We start from the raw sequence: 22,710 nt of genomic DNA on the forward strand, positions 1-22,710 counted from the left end.
GAGTGAGCCGGTACATACATGAGCGCCCAGCCCCAGACGACAAGGACCACCAACACACCAACGTCTGAGGGCATCAGCCACCGGCAGGGAGTGTGGTGAGGGGAGATAGACCTCCGTACTTTAGAAGGCCTGAGATGTACCCAGAGAGGTTGAGTCTAAGACCCAACCTGACATATAGACACAGACGAACAGGCACACGCGGACACAAACGTGCATTCCCACCCCATATGCACGACCAAATACTCGGCACTCACCCAACGTGTAGACAGACATAAATAGACACTGCATAGACAGTCGCACTCCCCAAACATACTCTATATCCCAGGTCCAGGTACCCCCGCCCTCAGAGGGGCAAGCCGCACCTAGACCCAGGAGATGTAACCCTTCTCTCTGGGGTGGAGGCAAGCGGACCACCTCCTTATCTGCAGTAGCAGGGAGGCCCCGCATCCCAGACCCCAGTCTGACGGCCAGCACCTCCTCCCAGCCCCCCAGCCCTGACGGCTAACAAAACCGGGGTGAGTGAAGACCTCAAACTTCCCTACGCCCGCTCATATGTAGTGTTGCTGTGTGCTGTTCTAAAGTGCATTTAAAACTCAGGAGAGCATGGTACTAGCTTCCTCTCAGAGAGCAGCACGGCTCCTCCCGAAAACCCTTAGTGTCTAAATGCATTTAAAATTGAGGGTAGGGCACCAGCGCCAGAGGTGGGTTGGAGTACACCGACCATCCTCTGGATGCTGTAAAACGTGCCCACCCCCAAGGCCCTATATGTATGTGTTATGTGAGAGTGTGAGTAATGTGGATGTCTAGGTTGCAGAATAAAATTGAGGCACAGGCGGCCAGAAGGGGACAGAGGGGGAGTGCCTCCCCTGCACCCTGGTGACATACCTGCACCCAAAGCCCTGTGTGTGTGGGTGGGTGTGGTAGAGCGGGAATAGGGAGGCAGCTGAGGATGGGGAGGGAAGAAAGGGAGGGGCAAATGGCCCCTCCCTGGGGCCAGCTCCCACGCTGACCCCAGTAGGCACCCCCACACTCTGGAACCCACCAGGGCAAGGGGGCCCAGGCCCATCCGGACCGGGGCCCGCAGCAGCAGCACCACCCAGCCCCACAGAGTCCGGGGTAGCCCACCTGACTCCACCCCAGAGAAAACTGCACCCACCCCATCATCCAATCATCTCCCAAACTACACAAGACAATAGACACCCAGGTTGAGTTCATTCTCCACCTCTCCTATATCTCTCCCCCCACCTGCAGAGTGAGCTCCTGTAGAGAGGAGACCACCTGCAAAGATATAACAACCTCCCCACCAGTTAGAGAGCCCCCTAGTTGGGCCGATGCACCAGAGATCCCCTGCACTGGGGCTGAGCCCCCCTTCACCCACCCGCCCACTGCTCCGGCGACACAACAGCCAGGACCCAAGCACCCAAGGCCCGGCCAGCACCCCAGACCAGGGGGCGGAGCACCCCCAGACCCCCAAGCCTCCACGCCCGTCCCGGACCCTCCCAGGGGCAGCCAGGCCAGTAACCAACGTCCGCCAGCACAGACCCTCCCCCATCTCCGCTGTATGCAGCCACAAGGAAAACACCATCTAAGAGCCCCCAGAGCCCCTAACCAGGTCATGGCCACATCCCCCAGGTTAGACCCTCTAGGGAAACGTCCCTAGGGACTCCCCGGACTCCCTAAGGCCGTCCCTACCCCCATATCAACCACAATAGCGAAGGCAGGACCAAACCATGGCCCCCCACCCCCACTAGGTGATGAAGCCGATCAAAGGAGCCCAAAGGGATTGATCAAATGTGATGGCAGAGGTTGTATCAAGACTAATGTGATCTATTAGATGGTTTTTATATTGGTTAGAATTAAGATTATTTTTATTTTTCCAGTTAATGAGGACCATTTTCTTGGCAATGCATAGGGCCGTAAAAACAATGTGGGCTGTTTTTATTTCTGCAGTGACCTCATCCAAGTTGCCCAGCAAGCATACTAAAGGGGAGGCTGGAATGTTACATTTCAGACACTTTGATAAGTCTTCACATATCTCACGCCAAAATTTCTGAACTGGTGGACAGAACCAAAGAGCGTGGATGTAATTGTCCGGTGTATTTGCTATGCAGTGTGAGCAGTTGTCAGAAGGCGTATAGCCCATCTTGAACATCCGATGACCAGTATAGTGCACTCTGTGTAATATTTTGTATTGTATTAATTGCAAACTGGGATTTCTGATCCATTGAAAGGTTTTTAAGCATATCTGAGACCAAAGGTTTGGGTCTAAGTTGACTGATAAATCTGCTTCCCATTTTGCAATAGGAAGGGATATTGATTCATCTATTTTAGAAAGTGTTCTGTATATTTTAGACAATAATTTGGGGGGTTTTAGACTAAAAAATTGTACCACACTTGGTGGTGTTTGTAATTCAGCTTCACTGGGATTAAATTTCTTTTTTACTATGGATTTAATTTGTTGATATTCCAAAAATCGTTTCTTGTTGATCCCATATTGTGTAACTAGTCTGTCAAACGAAATAAAGTCTGTTCCTTCCAACATATGTTCCAAGTATTTAATTCCTTTGCAACTCCAATCAGGAAAGTTTATCATATTATTGTTTTGTAATATGTCCGGATTGTTCCAGATAGGTGTACGTTTGCATGGGATTAATGAAGACTCTGTCATTTTTAGAAATTCCCACCATGCTGTCAGAGAAGAGCTGATGTTGATGCTTTTAAAGCATTCATGTCGTTTGATGTTTGAACTGATAAATGGTAGGTCTGAAATTTCTAGGTTATTACATAGTGCCTGTTCTACATCTATCCAAGGTTCATCTAAGAGGGTATGTTTAAACCATCTAGAGATAAACTGAAGCCTGTTGGCTAAAAAATAGTGATTAAAGTTAGGCAGATCTAATCCTCCTTTATCCTTGGTCCTTTGTAGTGTTTTTAAGCTGATACGTGAGGATTTATCTTTCCAAAGGAATTTAGAAATATACGAGTCTAGAGATCTGAACCAATCTTGTGATGGCTTATTTGGGATCATTGAAAATAAATAGTTTATTTTTGGCAAGACCATCATTTTTATTCCCATGAGTGAAATGGGTAAAGATTTCCATCTAGCCAGGTCGCCTTCTACAGTCTTTAAAAGTGGGATGTGGTTTAATTTAGTTAATTCTGAAAGTTTAGGAGAGACATTAATACCTAAATATTTTATATTTCCACATTGCAGTGGGGAAGGAGAAGAATTATGGAAGGAGCAATTAATCGGTAGAACTGTTGATTTCGACCAGTTAATTGAATAATCTGAGACACTTGAGAAAGAATTTATCAATGCAATTACCCCAGAGATATTGGTTTGTGAGTTTTGGAGAAAAAGTAACACATCATCTGCATAAAGGCTGATTTTATGTTCCACGTTCTTGCATTTTATGCCCTTAATTGTTGTAGCCTGTCTAATTGCTGCTGCTAGTGGCTCGATAAAAATTGCAAACAGTGAAGGGGAGAGTGGGCATCCCTGTCTGGTGCCCCTCAGAAGAGAGAAGCTGGAGGATGTTTGGTCATTTGTTCTGACACAAGCTGTTGGGGAGTTATATAATATTTTTAACCAGTTTATGAAAGAGGGTCCAAAACCAAATTTATGTAAAGTTGCAAATAGAAATTTCCAGTTAACTCTGTCAAATGCTTTTTCTGCATCTAAAGAAGATATTATGGTTTCAGTGTTTTTACTGCATGAGTAGTCTATTAAATTAAGTAATCTACGTGTGTTTGTTGATGAGTGCCTACCTTTTATAAAACCAGTTTGGTCAGGATGAATTAAAAGGGGGGTTATTTTCTCTAATCTTTTTGAGAGAGCTTTGCAGATTATTTTAAGGTCTACATTAATAAGGGATATTGGACGATAGCTTGAAGGAAATACAGGGTCTTTGCCTGGTTTTTGTAAGAGACTGATATTTGCAGAGTTCATATTTGGTGGTAGTCTACCATTTTCTTTGATTTCCTGCAACATCCTGTGAAAAACTGGTGGCAGAATTGTCCAGAATTCTTTGTAAAAATCTGTTAGAAAACCGTCTGGACCTGGAGCCTTATTATTGAGCATACTTATCAGAGCTTCCTGGAGTTCATTAGTTGATCCTCTTTAAAAGAGCAGTTTGACTGTGATGAGATGTTTACTTGGACTCTGAACAGGCTCATAGGCAAACTATAAAACTGGAGATGTGATATGAGACACTGGTTCAGGTGGTGGATTGCAGTTTGATTTTGATGTGCATGTTGTTTTATGGAGGATCATAGTCCATTATTATTTCCAGTTTGTGAAACATTTATCATCATCTTTCCTTCATGAAATATGTTTCAGCATTTTTCAAATTTTTTAAATGTCCAAACTCTTTGAAATAAATAGTGTCAGTCAATTAATTTGATCCACCAGAACACCCATTCCATGTTCTGTTGTCACGTTCTGTGTGTCTATTATAGACTGTAAATCACTACAGACTATATAGAATTCATATAGACTGTATATTATAACATAGTAGACTGTTATCATGTTTTGTTCAGGATGTCAGAGTCAGAGCATGAGGTTATTACAGATTAATCATTTATGAGATGAAAGCATCATATTAAGGTGGAACAGCTGACTTTTGACCTGTGAGCTCGAGCTTAAGACTCTTTCATGGTTTCAAATGTTTAATATGACGACAGCCCTCACACATAGAGGACTGATGACAGAGATGATTCAGAGGAATTTCTTTTTTTCTGTCCAGAGAGCTGCAGAGTGAAGTTCACGGGAAATAGCTGAGTGAGTAGAAATCTGACTCATTAGAGTTTTTAAGAGTTCCTTTTCATCACAAAGCAAAGTTTCATTTATGTGGAGAACAGATGAAGACTCATTTGGATAAAGACTCAAAACCAAAAAGCTGATCCAGTATAACTCTATATTACATCTCAGTAATAATACTATATAAAAAAAAATAGTGGGGTAATAAGGTGAACACAAAAATGTAATCAAATGTACACATCAACACACACTGACCATTCGGCAGTCCAGCTTATTTGCTTTTTATTAATAATATAATTTCTCTGAAAACAAATTAGTTTAACATCGCTTTAACATATGGGGCTGGTCTTGTACAGTTACATGAACTTTGGTGTCATTTAAAAAGTGCCTGTTCCCTATTATCACTTTATCTTTTCCATTTTATTACCCCACTGTAGTTACTCCTTCACAACCACAGTTACATTGTTCATTCCCAGTTTAGTGTCGTCTGGGCAGCAACATTAATTCCTGGAGCAGTTTTTTCCCCTCGTGAAATATTGTGGAGGTCAGCTGTGTGGCAGGCAGGAGTTGGACCCAAAAATAAGAAATATATTTAAAAGCAGCTTTATTGCTTCACTTTTACCAAAGCACAACATAATATCAGATCAGAAACCAAAACTAACTGGGAGACACAGCTATGAGGTAGAACATGGAAAGGACGAGGGAACAAACTGAAGAGAGAGCAGCTGAAACTAACTACAGGTGGTGAGAGAGGGGAAGTAGAGCTAAATACAAAGCACAAAAACTGTAGACCACCAAAATAAAACACGACAAAACAAAATAAAAACGCAGAGTTGATACAACAGGAAGGTAAACAAACACAGAACTGACTTGACAAGAGGGTACAGGGAACAAAGGGGAGGTATGATATCAGGAACAAGAGACACAAAAAGCAAACTAAACCAACTTTGGGGAAAAAACTAAGAAGACTTGAGAATAGAAATACTAAACAAAGTTGAAATTAAACAGGATATTTGGAGTAGAAGACTAGACACAAAAGAATTGAAAGTATAATTCAAATCAAATCCTGGAACACCTCACGTCTCAAACTCAGAATATTAAATAAGAATTAAAAAGTCCAAACATAGAAAACACATTTGTCAAAAACCCAGAATAATGACAAATATGTTTTATCTTCTATTTTAAAATGGAAGCCATCAGCAGCAAATATTGAAATAAAAGCATTAAAACTATTTAAAACCCAGTGTTGGAGTTCTGATACTGACACTATTAAGCTGTCAGTATTAAGTACAGTATTAAGTACAGTGGAACCCCGACTTAAGAAATTAATTCGTTCCCGAGGGTCTTTCGTAATTCGAAAATTTTTGTAAGTCGAAGCACCCATCGCGCCTTTTGAGTGAACGATAGTCTATAGGCTATTTGCTAACTGCAACAACAATACGTAGTTCAAGTGGAACAGCGAAGCCAAGTACAAAAGCCAAGGGGGTTGTCGCATGATTCGGAAGGCATTGTGAGCTCAGCCAATCAGAGCCAGCAGATTTCGTTACGCGGGCATTTTGCCGTAATATGGGCAGAAATATTGCCGTAACTTGAATTTTTCATTAAATGGGGTATTCGTAAGTCAGGGTTCCACTGTATAAAGTCAAAGTTCCATACTTTTTCATCTACTGTTAACTTAAATATTTCAGTCTGACACTGACTGACAGTCAGACACGAGTGTTAGGATATATGTTGTCAAATTGGGGTGGCTGTGGCTCAGGAGGTACAGCAGCTCATCGAAAAATTGGAAGGGTGGTGGTTTGATTCTTGGCTGCTCCAGTCTGCATGCCAAGGTGTCCTTGGGGAAGATACATATGTGTTTTCATGGAAAGTTGTCATTGATGTGTTCTGTTCATTAAAAAAGCCAAGAACAGTTCAAAGCTTATTAACCAAATCCAAAGACTGTCTACATCATTCCTGCAGCTTGTCATCCATCTTAAATTGCCTTGGGTGTTTATTGTTGATTAATTTTATTAAAAAATGATTTAAATAAACTTTAATTTAAATGCATAAGACCCAGTTTCATGGTCTGACTGCATTCAGCTGACACTGAGCTGAAGCAGAAAAGAAGCAGCTGATGGAAATGAGGATTTCAGTTGATGTGCACATGAATGATTTGTGTTTCCTCTGCAGGTGAAGGTAGAAAGTGTGTGTGAGCTGATGTGGATGTGAATTCAGCAACATGGATCAGTGTGAGGACAGAGAGGAGGGAGTCCCTCCCTCTAAAACCACTCTGTGTGGGGAACATGAGAGCCAGACCAAAGCTCAGAGGTGAGATGACCATCTCTAACTGTCCAGGACTCTAATCCATGTCACAGCTCAGCACTCACATCACTGCTTCATCATTATTCACAGGAAAAGACGTAAACGTAAACGTGGGAAAAAACATAAAAATGGACAAGGACCTGAACCCAGCTGTGTTTCCTTACAAAGTGATGTGTCAAAGGAATTTAATCCTGATTTTAAAGAAAATCCTTCTTCTACAGAAAGGTAATCTGTCTCGAAATGTTGCAACTCAGTTATTCTAAACAAATTTTCCAACATATTTGATGTCAGCTCATCTTTTTTTCACACACAGTTCTATGTTCGTATGTGAAGCTGTGTGGGTTTGTGTTTTGTTTTTTTTTAAATTTGAAAAATGAATTTTTCTAGGATGTTGCTGTAGTGAAGATGCTAAGTGTCATTTCGACAAACAGTATTAACACATCTGACCTAAAATCCCACAAAAAAAAAATGCACAAACGTGCAGCCAATGCCTCAGGTGCTTTTTGTACAACTATTTAAAATTACAAAAAAATCTGATGTCATGTTTTTTGTTTGTTTTTGTTTGTTGTTTTTTTGGGGGGGGCTGGGGGTTGCTGGCAAGCACTTTCAACTTGTGAGCAGTTTTCTTCAAAAAACATGTTTTTACTGTTTCTTCCTGCACTAGCAAACACTGCAGTATTCAGGAAAATTTAGTATAACTCTGGTTTTACTTGGCCTATTAACACAGGTTTAAAATTGTAGTAGACTCCTGAAGGTTGAACTGAAGCTCAGCACTCCCATCACTGCTCCATGATTATTCACAGAAAGAAATCTAGAAGAAGACAAAAACGTAAACAGAAAATTAAACCTGAACTCAGCAGTGTATCAATAAAGCAGCAGGTTTGTGAAATGTAATGGATAATGTGTCTCTAAACAAGACTATGTTCATCTCCGTTAAAATGATTCTGTGTTTGATATATAGAAAATGTACTTATAATGTAATCATGTTTTTGTTTCGCTTTTTCCATCAGGAGCTTTGAAAGATTAGACTGTCCTGTACCTAGCTGTGTATCCTTGAGCAGTGAAAAGTCAAAGGAGTTATATGGTGTTAATTTCAACACAGAGCAACAGTCTGCCTCAGAGAGGTAATGTGTACCTAAAATTTGGAACTGAGTTGGAACAGTTTTTTTCTGTTATGTGAACTAATTTTTCCATGATTCCTCCACAGAGTGGACCAGGAGAGTTTAGAAGTTCTCAGTGATCAGTCTTCCCAGCAGCAAGAAAGGAATCTGGACTCAATATTTATGGTTTGTACATGTACAAGAAGTACTTTTGTATCTGTTCTGTTCACAGACATCGCCATTCTGCAGTTGGAAGAGCAGTATATCATGCTGGTTAACATTTTTTCAAAGGATAAAATAGAGTAATTTTCATATTTTGTATTCAGCACATTTCATTTAATTAAAAAAATATTAAAAAGTAGTATGTTTGCCACAATTATTTGATTGATTGTTTTATTTTATTTTGTGCCATTTACTGGCTGATGGAAAGTTTGCACTGTCCACTTTTTTTTTTTTTTGTTATTTTGACGACTCCCAACTGAATGCACTATGCAGAAGTAATGACTGCTATTATAATCTGGAGGCTCCTAGTTTTCTTGTTAATTGGAAGGTCAGGTCCAGGGTCAAAGTACAGGCTTTTAATTTGATCGCATTTCATGCTTGTTACAACTCCATATGACACAAACACAAATTAATCAAAATTAGAACTGATTACGATGAGCAAACATCCTAAAATTAGCACGTACATCCAATTTTTGACAAAGTAAAATGTAGGGAAAAAAGTTAGTTGGGTAAAAATAAAAGTGCTTTTTTTTTTTTTTAGTTATTTCTGGTTTTTGTTTTCAACATGACCGAGTAGCAAATCAGCAACTCTACAGCAAGGCAAAAAAAACATGGACAAAGCACTTTTTTAAAATTCTCTTCCAGCTCCTAGAGGACAACATTTTCAGCTTTGTGAAGAATGAGATCAAGAAAACCAAGAAGATTCTCAGCCCAGATTACTCAGATGGCTTAGAGAGTCAGGGGGAGGATGAGGTGGTTTTGGAAAGTGAGGATGAAGAAGAGCAGAAGAGGAGCATGAGAGATGCAGTTGTGAAGATCATTCTGCACTTCCTGAGGAAAATGAAGCAGGGAGAACTGGCAGACCGTCTGCAGAACAGTAAGAGGATTTCTCTAAAGATTTAAAACAGTGGTTAAATGATATGAAATTTATAGATTTACATTTCCTTAATTCTCAGCCTGAAAGGTTTTGTGAAGTTCATGATCCTGAAGAATATATTTTTTGTGTGTTCTTTGAGAATTTCCCACCCTGTGCCCACATAAACTTAAATCTACACTGAAGAAGAAGCTCTGCACTGTTTTTGAGGGAATTCCTAAAGCAGGAAACCCAACCCCTCTGAATCAGATCTACACAGAGCTCCATATCACAGAGGGAGGGACAGCAGATGTCAATAATGAACATGAGGTCAGACAAATAGCAACCAGGAAACCAGACAGACCAGAAAAAATAATCAGACAAGAAGACCTCTTTAAAATCTCACCTGGAAGAAATAAACCAATCAGAACAGTGCTGACAGAGGGAGTGGCTGGCATTGGGAAAACACTGTTGACACAGAAGTTCACTCTAGACTGGGCTGAAGACAAAGCCAACCAAGACATTCAGTTCATATTTCCATTCAGTTTCAGAGAGCTGAATGTGCTGAAAGAGAAAAGGTTCAGCTTGGTAGAACTCGTTCATCACTTCTTTACTGAAACCAAAGAAGCAGGAATCTGCAGCTTTGAAGATGTCCGGGTTGTTTTCATCTTTGATGGTCTGGATGAGTGTCGACTTCCTCTGGACTTCCACAACACTGAGATCATAACTGACCCTACACTATCCACCTCAGTGGATATGATACTGACAAACCTCATCAAGGGCAACCTGCTCCCATCTGCTCACCTCTGGATAACCACACGACCTGCAGCAGCAAATCAGATCCCTCCTAGCTGTGTTGACATGGTGACAGAGGTGATAGGATTCACTGATCAACAGAAGGAGGAGTATTTCATGAACAGATTTAGAGATATGAAGTTGACTAGCAAAATAATCTCCCATATCAAGACATCACGAAGCCTCCACATCATGTGCCACATTCCAGTCTTCTGCTGGATCACTGCTACAGTTCTGGAGGATGTGCTGAAAACCAGAGAGAGAGGACAGCTGCCCAAGACCCTGACTGAGATGTACATCCACTTTCTGGTGGTTCAGGTCAAAGTAAAAAAGGTCAAGTATGATCGAGGAGCTGAGACAGATCCACACTGGAGTCCAGAGAGCAGGAAGATGATTGAGTCTCTGGGCAAACTGGCTTTTGACCAACTGCAGAAAGGAAACCTGATTTTCTATGAATCAGACCTGACAGAGAGCAACATTGATATAAAAGCTGCCTCAGTGTACTCAGGAGTGTTCACAGAGATCTTTAAAGAGGAGAGAGGACTGTACCAGGACAAAGTGTACTGCTTTGTTCATCTAAGTGTTCAGGAGTTTCTCGCTGCTCTTCATGTCCATCTGACCTTCGTCAACTCCGGAGTCAATCTGCTCAAAGAACAAGAAACAGCTTATCAGAACTCTGAAACAAGAAAATCTGCAGAGACTCATTTGTACAAGAGTGCTGTGGATAAGGCGTTGCAGACTTTAAATGGACACCTAGACCTCTTTCTTCGTTTCCTCTTGGGTTTTTCACTACAGACAAATCAGAATCTCCTACGAGGCCTACTTACACAGACAGGGAGTTGCTCACAGACCAATCAGGAAACAGTCCAGCATATCAAGAAGAAGCTCAGTAAGAATTTGTCTGCAGAGAAAAGCATCAATCTGTTCCACTGTTTAAATGAACTGAATGATCATTCTCTAGTTGAGGAGATCCAACAGTCCCTGAGATCAGGAAGTCTCTCCACTGATAAACTGTCTCCTGCTCAGTGGTCAGCTCTTGTCTTCATCTTACTGTCATCAGAAAAAGATCTGGATGTGTTTGACCTGAAGAAATACTCTGCTTCAGAGGAAGCTCTTTTGAAGCTGCTGCCAGTAGTTAAAGCTTCCAGTAAAGCTCTGTAAGTTATAATAAGTTTTATTCTTGAAAAATTCTGCTATCGCTTTAACAGAGAATAAAAATATCATACTTTGCTATTGTCCCATCAGATTGAGCAGCTGTAACCTCTCAGAGAGAAGCTGTGAAGCTCTCTCCTCGGTTTGCAGTTTCCAGTCTTCTAATCTGAGAGAGCTGGACCTGAGTAACAATGATTTGAAAGACTTGGGAGTGAAAATATTGTCTTCCGGACTGGGAAGTCTACATTTGACACTGGAAACGCTCAGGTCAGATTTCTACAAATCATTTAAAATCTGGTTTGTATTTGTAACAGAGGTGTGGACTCGAGTCACATGACTTGGACTCGAGTCAGACTCGAGTCATTAATTTTATGACTTTAGACTTGACTTGAAAAAATGTTCTAAGACTTGTGACTTGACTTGGACTTTTACACCAATGACTTGGGACTTGAATTGGACTTGAACCGGTTTACTTGAAAAGACTTGATATTTTACCCCAAATATAAAATTTAACATGCATATTATATAGAGATTGAAAATGTGACGTCATTCACGGGTAGAACCGCAAAGGATTCTGGGAACTCGTGGCAAGAGGTACTAGCGCACGCAGGCTTTCAATTAAAATCAGTTACACAGCGATAAAAAGAAACACAAAAATGTCAAGAAGCCGTTGTATTATTAACTGCAATAGCCGGTCGCATGACAGCCACGGGAAGCCGACGGGTAAAGAGATCGGTTGTTATCGGATTACGTCGTTGAAGAGAAATTGTTCAAGCCATGTTTCTGAAGTAACAAAGACGCGACGGGTGGCCTGGATTGCAGCCATTCAAAGATCAAATATAACGTCCCAGAACACTCCAGCTCACAGGTTAGTCTGCTCCAAGCATTTACACGAAGGTCAGTGTTTTTTAGTAGTTAATACGTCATTTTCATAACATAATTGGTGATATAGGTTACAAGCAAGTCTGGCGCTGAACAGAAATTGTCGCGCTATGCTCCTTTATTTATTGTGCATAAATAGTGAATTGTCCTGACACAATATTGCGTTTCGCTTCTGTTATTATGGCACATTGACAAAAACATATACTTTTATTCACAGGATAAAACAGGTTTTTTGTATCACTAATTGTCCAGTGCGATTACAGCATACAGTATTATTGTCACTGCTACATTTCTGTAATGAACCAGAAATTATTTCCACTACTAATTAATTACCGTTGAGCTCAAAGGTCCTATTAATAAACTGTTAAGGATTGTGTATTTATGACGACAATTTGTGAGACTGGTAAACTTATGATACGTACGATGGTCTTTCGTTCTACACGGTGCATTTCAAGGTCCTGTACCCATCTGTAGGTAAACTGTACCTGGGCTTGTTGCAGTGACCTGAAGTTACTAAACTTCATGAGTGTGTGCACTCACTCCAAGAACCGTATGATTATAAATATGCATATAAATATGCTACGATGAGATAGCTGACTTCATCTAACTAGCAAATGTTGTCCAGGCTACGTTGGTGATACAGTTTTTTTAATGTGTATGATATTTTTGTCATGCGATTTTAAAGCCGGTCCTACAACCGCATCCAAGAATAACATGCAGCTTATCTCAGAACTGTTGGTGAAAATTATTCTTGGAGCTAGGTTTAATTGAGCTGCATTTTAAAGAGGTGCAATTTCACAATTTGTGTATATTTTCTAAGTTCACTATTTTGTCATGTGTTGAGAAAAACACAGATTTTAAAATTACATGGTCTAATATTTACATTTAGCATAACTGCAACATTATTTTTTCGTTTGTTTTTTTTTTAAAGACTCGAAAGGACTTGAAATTCAAAGTTTCAGACTTGTGACTTGACTCGGACTTTTACACCAGTGACTTGAGACTCGACTCGGACTTGCCTGACATTACTTGAGACTTGACTTGAGACTTGAGGATAAAGACTTGAGACTTACTTGAGACTTGCAAAACAATGACTTGGTCCCACCTCTGATTTGTAACCATGTTACACTGTAAACTGTAATTAGTTGACCTTACCAAATATATATATTCAAACCTTAAAAAAAGGAAAGCAAAGCAAAACCCCAAACCCTGCAAACAAACAAGTGGAAATTTAGTAGGTTTTAGTAAGAATGGATTTTATTGTGTAGTTCACTCACACCTAAGTTTAAATTGTACATATTTATGTCATATGCACACTTAAATTAGTAAAGACTACTCAGAAGTATTATTATTATTAATAATAATAATAAAAATAATTATTAATAATACAACTAATGTTAAAGTTCTTGCAACATATGATTTTTTAGTTGCTTTCATTTGAACAAGAGTCTCATTTATGCATTCAAATCATACAAACTGATTACCTCATTAAAGCAAGTGTTACTCATGTTATTCAAATGCTTCTGGACTCCACAGATAAGTGAAAAACAGATTCCATTCTCCTACAATAGTTACATATATAGTTACATTAAAAAAACAGAGGACAAAATACAGTTCAAAGTACAGTTGTATTCACATTTTCCATTCCTCATTTCTAAAAAAGTCACACTATTCATCTGAAAATAAAATTAGCATCAGTGGAGGTTTTAGTAGAAAAATATTCAGGAGGCCCAAATTTCAGAAAACAGGTTTATTCTGCACAAGTTGCCATTGCTTACATATTAGAAGTGACAAAGCATTTTTTATGTGTGATGATTTAGAACCATATCTGCAGATATATATTTAGTTACATTCAGACTCTAAAAACTTTGAGTTCTCAAACTTTGCAGATTTAGTAGAAGTCTCTTAGTTTCTGTTCCAAGCCATGCATCAGCCTTTGAATGAATTTAAATGCATTTCATTGCTTTAGGCTACACCATGTGTAAATCATTAACAGTTGAAATAAGAGGTAAAGTAATTGATGAAGTTTCTGAAGGCAGTCCATTAAAATACCTCTTTCAGAAATGACATTAGTAGACTCTGAATCAAGACGGAGGGGATTTGGAAGGAGAGCAATAGTTTCCTCATTGACAGCGCCCCCAACAAACCCCATTAGTGCCAGAAGCCTGTTTGGAAGTAAGCAAAAGCAACAGATGATCAGTTATTAGCAACTTCACAGAAACCATATTAATACTATCCATCCTCTTCCATTAATTTGAGAGGTGGGGTACACCCTGAACAGGTAATCAGTCTGACAGACAACCATTCACAGTCACAGCTATGGGCGTTTTAGAATCACAAGTTATCCTAATCTCACTGCGGGAATACCTGAAGAGAAAATGCAAACTCCCAGGCCAGATGGTGGAGTGAAACTCAGGATACTCTTACTGTGAGGCAAAAGTGCTAACCACCACACCACTGTGCTTCCCTGTTTATACATTTTTTTAAAATCACCTTGAAATTCTTCTTTTTTTTTAAAAGGGGTGTTTAAAAATAATTAAAGACTAAGGTAAATGTTATGATTTCATACTGTTGACCTTTTCCCTTTTTATCCAGTAACTGAGATAGACTAAAACATCCATTGCTCAAGATGAATGGAGTCAGCTGTGATATGGCGCTTGCTCATTGGGAAAGATCCTCCCCAGCATTTCTCTCTGATTAGAAGTTAGTCTGCAGCCACTGTGCACCTTGTCCTAAACTCGCATATATACAATTAGCATTAATCTCTATTAAACTCTAAATAAGCCACATGCAAATCCAAAACAAATTCGCCAGAACTCCATGTGATCAATAAGATCTCACTTTAATTAAAACATGTTCTAGTTGTCCAAGGAAAACTGGTGACAATTCTGGTCTGTCCCCTACTTTATACTTTATTAATCAGCCTCACCCTTTTTTTTTTTTTTAAATTTATTTTTTATTTTTATTTTTATTTTTTATTTTGGAGACAACTTAATCTTTGCATTAATTGTACCATTTTTCTCTAAGAGCATGCATCTGTTATGTATGATCTCTACAGGCTGTCTGGCTGTCTGATTACACAAGTAGGTTGTACTTCTCTGGCCTCAAGTCTGAGCTCTAGCTGCTCCTATCTGAAAGAGCTGGACCTGCGCTACAATCATCCAGGAGGGGCAGTCAAGCTGCTGCAGAATCTGGAACTGAAAACTCTCAGGTATGGAGAGACTTGTGCAGCCATGGAGTATGAAGGGGTATTAGGGCTAGATCAAGTAAACAAATGGTATTGATCATTCTGACAATAAAGTCGATATTTCAAGATTAAAATCAAAACAGAGAAAAAAGTCAAAATCTAGACATTACAGTTGTTCTTTCAAGACAAACTGCCACGTTTGCTATACCCTCTGCAAAACTCCTTGTGCTAGTGGAAAAAGTAAGTTAATTAAATAAATGTATCAGCCTGATCTTCTGATACAACATGCACCCTCTTTATTGCACGAGGGTGTAACTATTGGTATCCTTGCATGTCTCTATTGCCAACCATTTCATTTTGTTCAAATCTGACCAACTCTTCCAAGTTTTAGTGGGGATTTTTTCTTCTGAGACTCAGCTTTCTGCACCATCTTTTTAGTGTACTTGTACTTATTACCACACTGTGTTTATGTGCTAAAATAGAAATAATTTCCTTATAACTACAACCGATTCTGAAGTACAATGTCACTTGCTGGTTGAGAAACTGGTTGTAAAATCTAACCTGGTTGTGAGTGTAGGGGAAATGTGGGGAAGGGTGTCAGGACTTTCACTGGAGGCTAAGGTACAAAGTGGAAAAAGAGGGAACAAGTTGCGTAGGGGGCGTGAGCATTAACTGCAGTGTCTAATCCGTTGAAGAACAAATTAGACTCAATGACTTTGTCCTCCAACGCTGTTGGATGGCCTCAATCTAGTGATTCATGCCACACCATACCTCACTCATGCTGTTCTGCTCGGCCTGACTCCAGGCCTGATGGAGGAATTGAACTCAGGAACTTCTCGCTGTGAGGCAACAATGCTAACCACTGGGACAATGGAGTCAATGCAGAAGGTTATGTAGTCAGTGATACACTCAGTAAGCCCATTGGTGTCCTCACCATGAGGTTCACAGAGTGTCTCCCACTCTGTCACCTCAAAACAGCCACTAAGGCCTCCTTTGACCACCTCCTAATACTCCTAATGGTCACAGGCTTCCTCTTCACAATAGGCACATAGCAGAGGCTGAGCTAACTCAGGTTCAGGACCCAGTGGGGGGAACAGAGGAAGATAGTTGAAGTCACCGAAAGATATAAAGGCACTTGGGTGCTGAGTCTGTAACCGGACTATGGCAGAGCGAATAATGTCACATGCAGCTGTGGGGTTAGCAGAGGGAGGAACATAGACAGCCACCAAGACAACAAGAGTAAATTCACTGGGCAAAGAACAATGTGTGTCAATCCCAAAAGGTTAATTCTGTTGGAGCTGAGACAGAAGAAGCCACTTGGATGGGTGTCAAAACGTTTCTCCCACTGAAAACGCTACGTCCAAATGAACAGAATCAACCCTTTGGGAGATGCTTTCCTGGATGATTGAGCATTCACCAAGACAATAAATAGAAAGAGTGTCATGGGAGGGAGGCAGGAATGGTGGACCCAAAGTGCAGACTCCAGGATGTGAAAAAGTGCACTCAAACAGTTTTATTGCTGGACATCAAAATAACTAAACTGAACTTAAAAATAAACTATGCAGGCTGGCTGACAGACAAAACACACAGTGCAGAATGAGGAACAACACAATGATGAGCAGGTTAAGACGTAGACACTAAATACAAGAGGTGAATAGGACCAAGAGGAAACAGCTGGGAGACACGGCTGACACCGATTACATAGATGAGCTGGAGGAGCACGTAAAACTGAAAACACTGACATAAGACACAGACCTTCAAAGTAAAACAGGAAACTCAACACACATGCAGAGACACAGACTCAGAACTGACCAAACAGGAACAGAGGGAGTACAGAACCAAAACCTATCTAGAAAATCTTTAACAGAAGACTTAAACAGAATAAACAAGAACATAAGATAATATTAACAAAAACACTGAGTCATCAGACTCAGGACCATGACAAAGAGCATGTTCACAAGTGTAAGGACAGGGGTGCAGAAGAATAACAAAAGGATTGGTGCTGCGGCTGCAGTGATCTGGACTCTGTACCGGTCCATCATGGTGAAGAGAGGGCTGAGCATTAAAGCAAAGCTCTGGATTTACCGGTCAGTCTATGTCCCTACCCTCAAATACCATCACGAGCTGTGGGTAGTGACCCAAAGAATGAGATCACAGATACGGGCAGTGGAAATAAGCTTTCTTTGAAGGGTGGCTTGCCTCTCCCTTAGAGATAGAGTGAGGACTTTTGCTATTCGGGAGGGACTCAGAGTAGAGCCATTAAGCCTCCTCATTGAAAGGAGCTCGTTGAGGTGGTTAGGGGATCTGACAAGGATTCCTCCTGGGTGAGGTGTTCTGGCCATGTCACACCAGTAGGAGAAAAATGTGGACTGTTGCTGTAGGAGTTTCCTCTCTAGAGTGAAACATTTTGGTAGGAGACCTTTTGAATTAATTAGTGAATATGTTTTACAATGGAAGATGATAGGACAGGATTTTAGGGACATTTTCTTCAAGTGTATGTATTAAATGTATGTTTATGAGAGCGATGTAATGTCCATGTGTGCATGCTGAAAGAGACTGTGCTGGTCTGACCCCCCTCCTCCTTTCAGGGTGGAGCCTGCTGGAGTCCGATGGTTGACACCAGGTCTGAGGAAGTGTAAGTGTGTTTTTAATGTGATTCATGAAAACAAAGCAGCACACATTCAACCATCTTCAAACTGTCACATCACTCATTCACATCTCTGATGTCAGGAGTCATCATCAAAGTGTCAATCAATGAACAGATGATGGATCAATAACTGCAGCTGGATTGTGTTTGTTTCTCCATCAGATTCCTGTCAACTCACAATCGACACAAACACAGTGAACACAAAACTCAAACTGTCTGACAACAACAGGAAGGTGACACGTGTGGAGGAGGATCAGTCATATCCTGATCATCCAGACAGATTTGATTACCAGTATCCTCAGCTATTATGTAAAGATGAGCTGACTGGTCGCTGTTACTGGGAGGTCGAATGGAGAGAACTGGTTAATATATCAGTGAGTTACAGAGGAATCGTAAGGAAAGGAGACAGTAATGACTGTTTGTTTGGAAGGAATGATCAATCCTGGAGTCTGAGTTGCTCTCATGATTATGGATACAGTGTTTATCAGAATAAGGAAAACACATCCATCTCCTCCTCTTCCTCTTCATCCTTCATCTCTAACAGAGTAGCAGTGTATGTGGACTGTCCTGCTGGCACTCTGTCCTTCTACAGAGTCTCCTCTGACACTCTGATCCACCTCCACACCTTCAACACCACATTCACTGAACCTCTTTATGCTGGATTTGGGTTATGGTTTGGTCAGTCTGGTGCTTCAGTGACTCTGTGCTGAGTTGAGTGTAAAGAGTTTCCTCCTGTTAGAGAAACACTCTGACTGTTGAAGAGATAGTTCAGTCTGTACATGTCTGTCTCTTTCACTCAGAAAGACATTTTCAGATTTGTGCATTCAATCAGTTATTGTTTAAACTGTACTAAATGATTCCTTTTAAAGTTCTTCTTCAGTCCTTCAAAGATGGAAGCTTCCAGGATCCACGTGTTGTTTTTCTTTTCCCTCTCAAAGCTGCACAGTGAATATCAGTATGCTGTTTTTCTTTTAAGCTCAGGTGAGATGATTCAGTTCATTTTAGTTGCAGTTAGTTTGTTGCAAATGAGACAAACTGTGATATCAGAGAGGAGTCACTGAGCTTACCCAAAAGATCAATTTACTGTTCAGATATTCACACATTAGTCTCCAATGGATACAAATTTTATGAGCAGCCAGGGTTCATTGTGATATGTGTTTTGTTTTTAGAATAATGAAATATAGCTGGACTTTAACTTCCTTGTGGTGGCATTAAGTGATCCCCTAAATGTATTAGTTCCCAACATTATTCATTGTTGAATCACTATTTTGTGTTGGTGGATGCCAGTATTGTAGTTTTATTGTGAACCTGCTCAGTTTCCACAAAAAAAGTCTAATCGGCATATTACAGTGAGACTCAAGTTTGATCAGCAAATAAAATCTTTCTCCAATGTACATTCAAAGAACGATGAATTTTTAGTAAATGTTTAGTCCTCTTATTGGATGAGCATGACACTGCCTCTGAGAACCTAAAATTATGTTGGTGTGTCTAGACTTTTACATCGCTTTTTTGGTTGTGACCTTATTTAATTCCTTAACGCCTAGTGTATCATATTTGACACATACGGGGGGGGGGGTTGCCAGTTTTGGGGATTTCAACATCATTGTGAATTTTTCAACAGTGTGAATTTTTTCCCCTGTAAAGCCTAAAAAAATTGCAAAATGTATTTTTAAGCAATTAAAAAAACATAAGAAAATATGTCATATATGGAAATGTGATTTTTTTTTTAATTTAAAAAATTAAACAAAAGAAGGTTAAATAAACACTATTTTTTAAAAAGTAAAATTTTCTGACAATTATTTCATGATTCAGGCTTTAAAGGGTTAATGTAAGTTATCTAAGATAACATAATTTCTTTCCTTTGTTGTAATGAAAACACGTGTTGTGCTTGTAACTCAAATAAAGCCATTCTTCATGTCATTATGTGTGGTAGCACTGATTCAATGTGGTTTATACCTTTGCTAAGACACTCAAGTTCAGATTTCATAGAGTTTTTGAAATTACCAGTCTGACGCCTGATCAGCCTTGATTTATTTTAATCCCAACTAAATTTATTAGTTGGGATTAGGTGGGACTTTGCTGATCCCACGACGGGGAAATTTTTGCGTTACCTCATCTCAGGTATCAGAGGAAAATACAAAAAATACAAATAAAAAACAAAAAAATACAAAACAAGTAAGATAATACGTAATATACAACAGTAGCATACTCAGTATGTGATTATGGATATGGTTGTGGAGAAATGCAAGACATAAACTATATAGATTAACTTAACTATTCTACCACCACTATTCCTATGTAAGTTATAGATATCTATAAGTACAGACATGCACATGCACACACACATGTACACACTAAATATACATATGTATACATATACATACATATATACCTGCACACGTCCTTACACATAGAAGGTGCATTATGCATAAAGTGGTGACCGTGGATGTCCACAATTACAAGTGACTTATGACATTGTGATTGAGGAGCTAGTCTAACTGCTGTTGGGATGAATGATCTGTGAAAGCACTCCTTCCTGCAGCAAGGGTGTTTCAGTCTCTGACTAAAGGAGCTGCTCAGCACATTCACAGACTCATGCAGAGGGTGATGTGGTTCTTTATGATGGATATCAGCTTTACTAGCATCCTCCTCTCACCCAAGTCCAAGTAGGCCTGCAGTGTGAGAGCGAAGTGCTCTAATAGGGTGATATGGTACTACAAGGTCATTAAGATAAGATGGGGCCTGATTATTTAAGACCTTGTATGTGAGGAGCAGGATTTTGAATTCAATTCTGGATTTAGCAGGAAGCCAATGAAGGGAAGCCAAAACAAGAGAAATATGCTCTCTCTTTCTAGTCCCTGTCAGTACTCTTGATGCAGCATTTTGGATTAACTGGAGGCTTTTCAGGGAGTTTTTAGGACATCCTGATAATAATGAATTACAGTAGTCCAGCCTGGAAGTAATAAATGCATGAACTAGTTTTTCAGCGTCACTCTGAGATAGGATATTTCTAATTTTAGAGATGTTGCGCAAATGGAAGAAAACAGTCTTACATATTTGTTTAATATGTGCATTGAAGGACATGTCCTGCTCAAAAATGACTCCAAGGTTCCTCACAGCATTACTGGAGGCCAAGGTAATGCCATCCAGAGTAAGAATCTGGTTAGATACCATATTTCTAAGATTTTCAAGGTCGAGTAAAATAATCTCAGTTTTATCTGAATTAAGAAGCAGAAAGTTAGCAGCCATCCAGGTCTTTATGTCTTTAAGACATTCCTGCAGTTTAACTAATTGGTGTGTGTTATCTGGCTTCATGGATAGATAGAGCTGGGTGTCATCTGCATAGCAGTAAAAATGTATACTATGTCTTCCAATGATACTGCCTAAGGGAAGCATGTATAATGTAAACAGAATTGGTCCTAGCACCGAACCCTGTGGAACACCATAATTGACCTTAGTGTGAAGAGGACTCTCCAATTACATTAACAAATTGGAGTCTATTACATAGATTTGATACAAACCATTGCAGTACAGTACCTGTAATACCTACAGCATGTTCTAATCGCTCTAATAGAATATTATGGTCAACAGTATCGAACGTTGCACTAAGGTCTAGCAGGACAAGCACAGAGATGAGTCCACTGTCAGAGGCCATAAGAAGATCATTTGTAACCTTCACTAAAGCTGTTTCTGTGCTGTGATGAGCTCTGAAAACTGACTGAAACTCTTCAAATAAGCCATTCCTCTGCAGATGATCTGTTAGCTGTTTGACAACTACTCTTTCAAGAATTTTTGATATAAAAGGAAGGTTGGAGATTGGCCCATAATTAGCTAAGACTGCTGGGTCTAGAGATGGCTTTTTAAGTAAAAGTTTATCTACAGCCAGCTTGAAGGCCTGTGGTACATAGCCGATTATTAGAGATAGGTTGATCATATTTAAGATTGAAGCATTAATTAATGGCGGGACTTCTTTGAGCAGTTTTGTAGGAATGGGGTCTAAAAGACACGTTGATGGTTTGGAGGAAGTAATTATTGAAGTTAACTCAGAAAGATCAATTGGAGAAAAAGAGTCAAACTTAACATCAATAGTACTAAAAGTAGCTGTAGATAATATTACATCTGTGGGATGATTATTGGTAATTTTTTCTCTAATGATTAAAATTTTACTTGTAAAGCAGTTCATGAAGTCATTACTAGTTAACATTAAAGGGATAGTTGGCTCAATAGAGCTCTGACTTTTTGTCAGCCTGGCTACAGAGCTGAAGAGAAACCTGGGGTTGTGCTTATTTTCTTCAATCAGTGACGAATAGTAAGACCTTCTAGCTTTGCGGAGGGCTTTCTTATAAAGCAGCAAACTATTTCTCCAGGCTAAATGATGATCCTCTAAATTTGTGACACGCCATTTCCTCTCCAGCTTACGAGTCATCTGCTTTAGGGTATGTGTTTGAGAATTATACCACGGAGTCAGGTACTTCTGATTTGAGGCCTTAGTTTTCACCAGAAATACAGTATCCAGAGTCGTACGTAGTGAGGAGGTAAAATTATTAACAAGATAATTGACCTCTGTTGGAGTAGCATTCAGGTAGCTGCTCTGCTCTATGTTGGTACAGGCCATTGAAGATGATAACAGTGGGTGGATTATATTCTTAAACTTAGTTACAGCGCTTTCAGAAAGACATCTACTTTGATAAAGTCTACTCTCCACCGCTGTGTAATCAATTATTGTAAATGTAAATGTTATCAGGAAATGATCAGACAGGAGAGGGTTTTCAGGAAACACTGTTAAATGTTCAGTTTCTATGCCACATG

General features: G+C 39.8%; 1 pseudogene across 1 annotated transcript; it reads left to right on the forward strand.

Moving 5' to 3' along the window:
- The first annotated feature begins 1,331 nt into the window (after positions 1-1,331).
- LOC113015720 (protein NLRC3-like) lies at positions 1,332-19,463 on the forward strand (annotated as a pseudogene). The gene is made up of 8 exons (XR_013905145.1): positions 1,332-1,513; positions 8,074-8,187; positions 8,271-8,349; positions 9,031-9,262; positions 9,402-11,452; positions 15,126-15,278; positions 17,843-17,889; positions 18,064-19,463. The product of XR_013905145.1 is annotated as a protein NLRC3-like (transcript).
- The last annotated feature ends 3,247 nt before the right edge of the window (positions 19,464-22,710 follow it).

This window comes from Astatotilapia calliptera, chromosome 23 (genome assembly GCF_964374335.1).
Source record: "Astatotilapia calliptera chromosome 23, fAstCal68.1, whole genome shotgun sequence".
In the NCBI taxonomy this organism is placed as follows: domain Eukaryota; kingdom Metazoa; phylum Chordata; class Actinopteri; order Cichliformes; family Cichlidae; genus Astatotilapia; species Astatotilapia calliptera.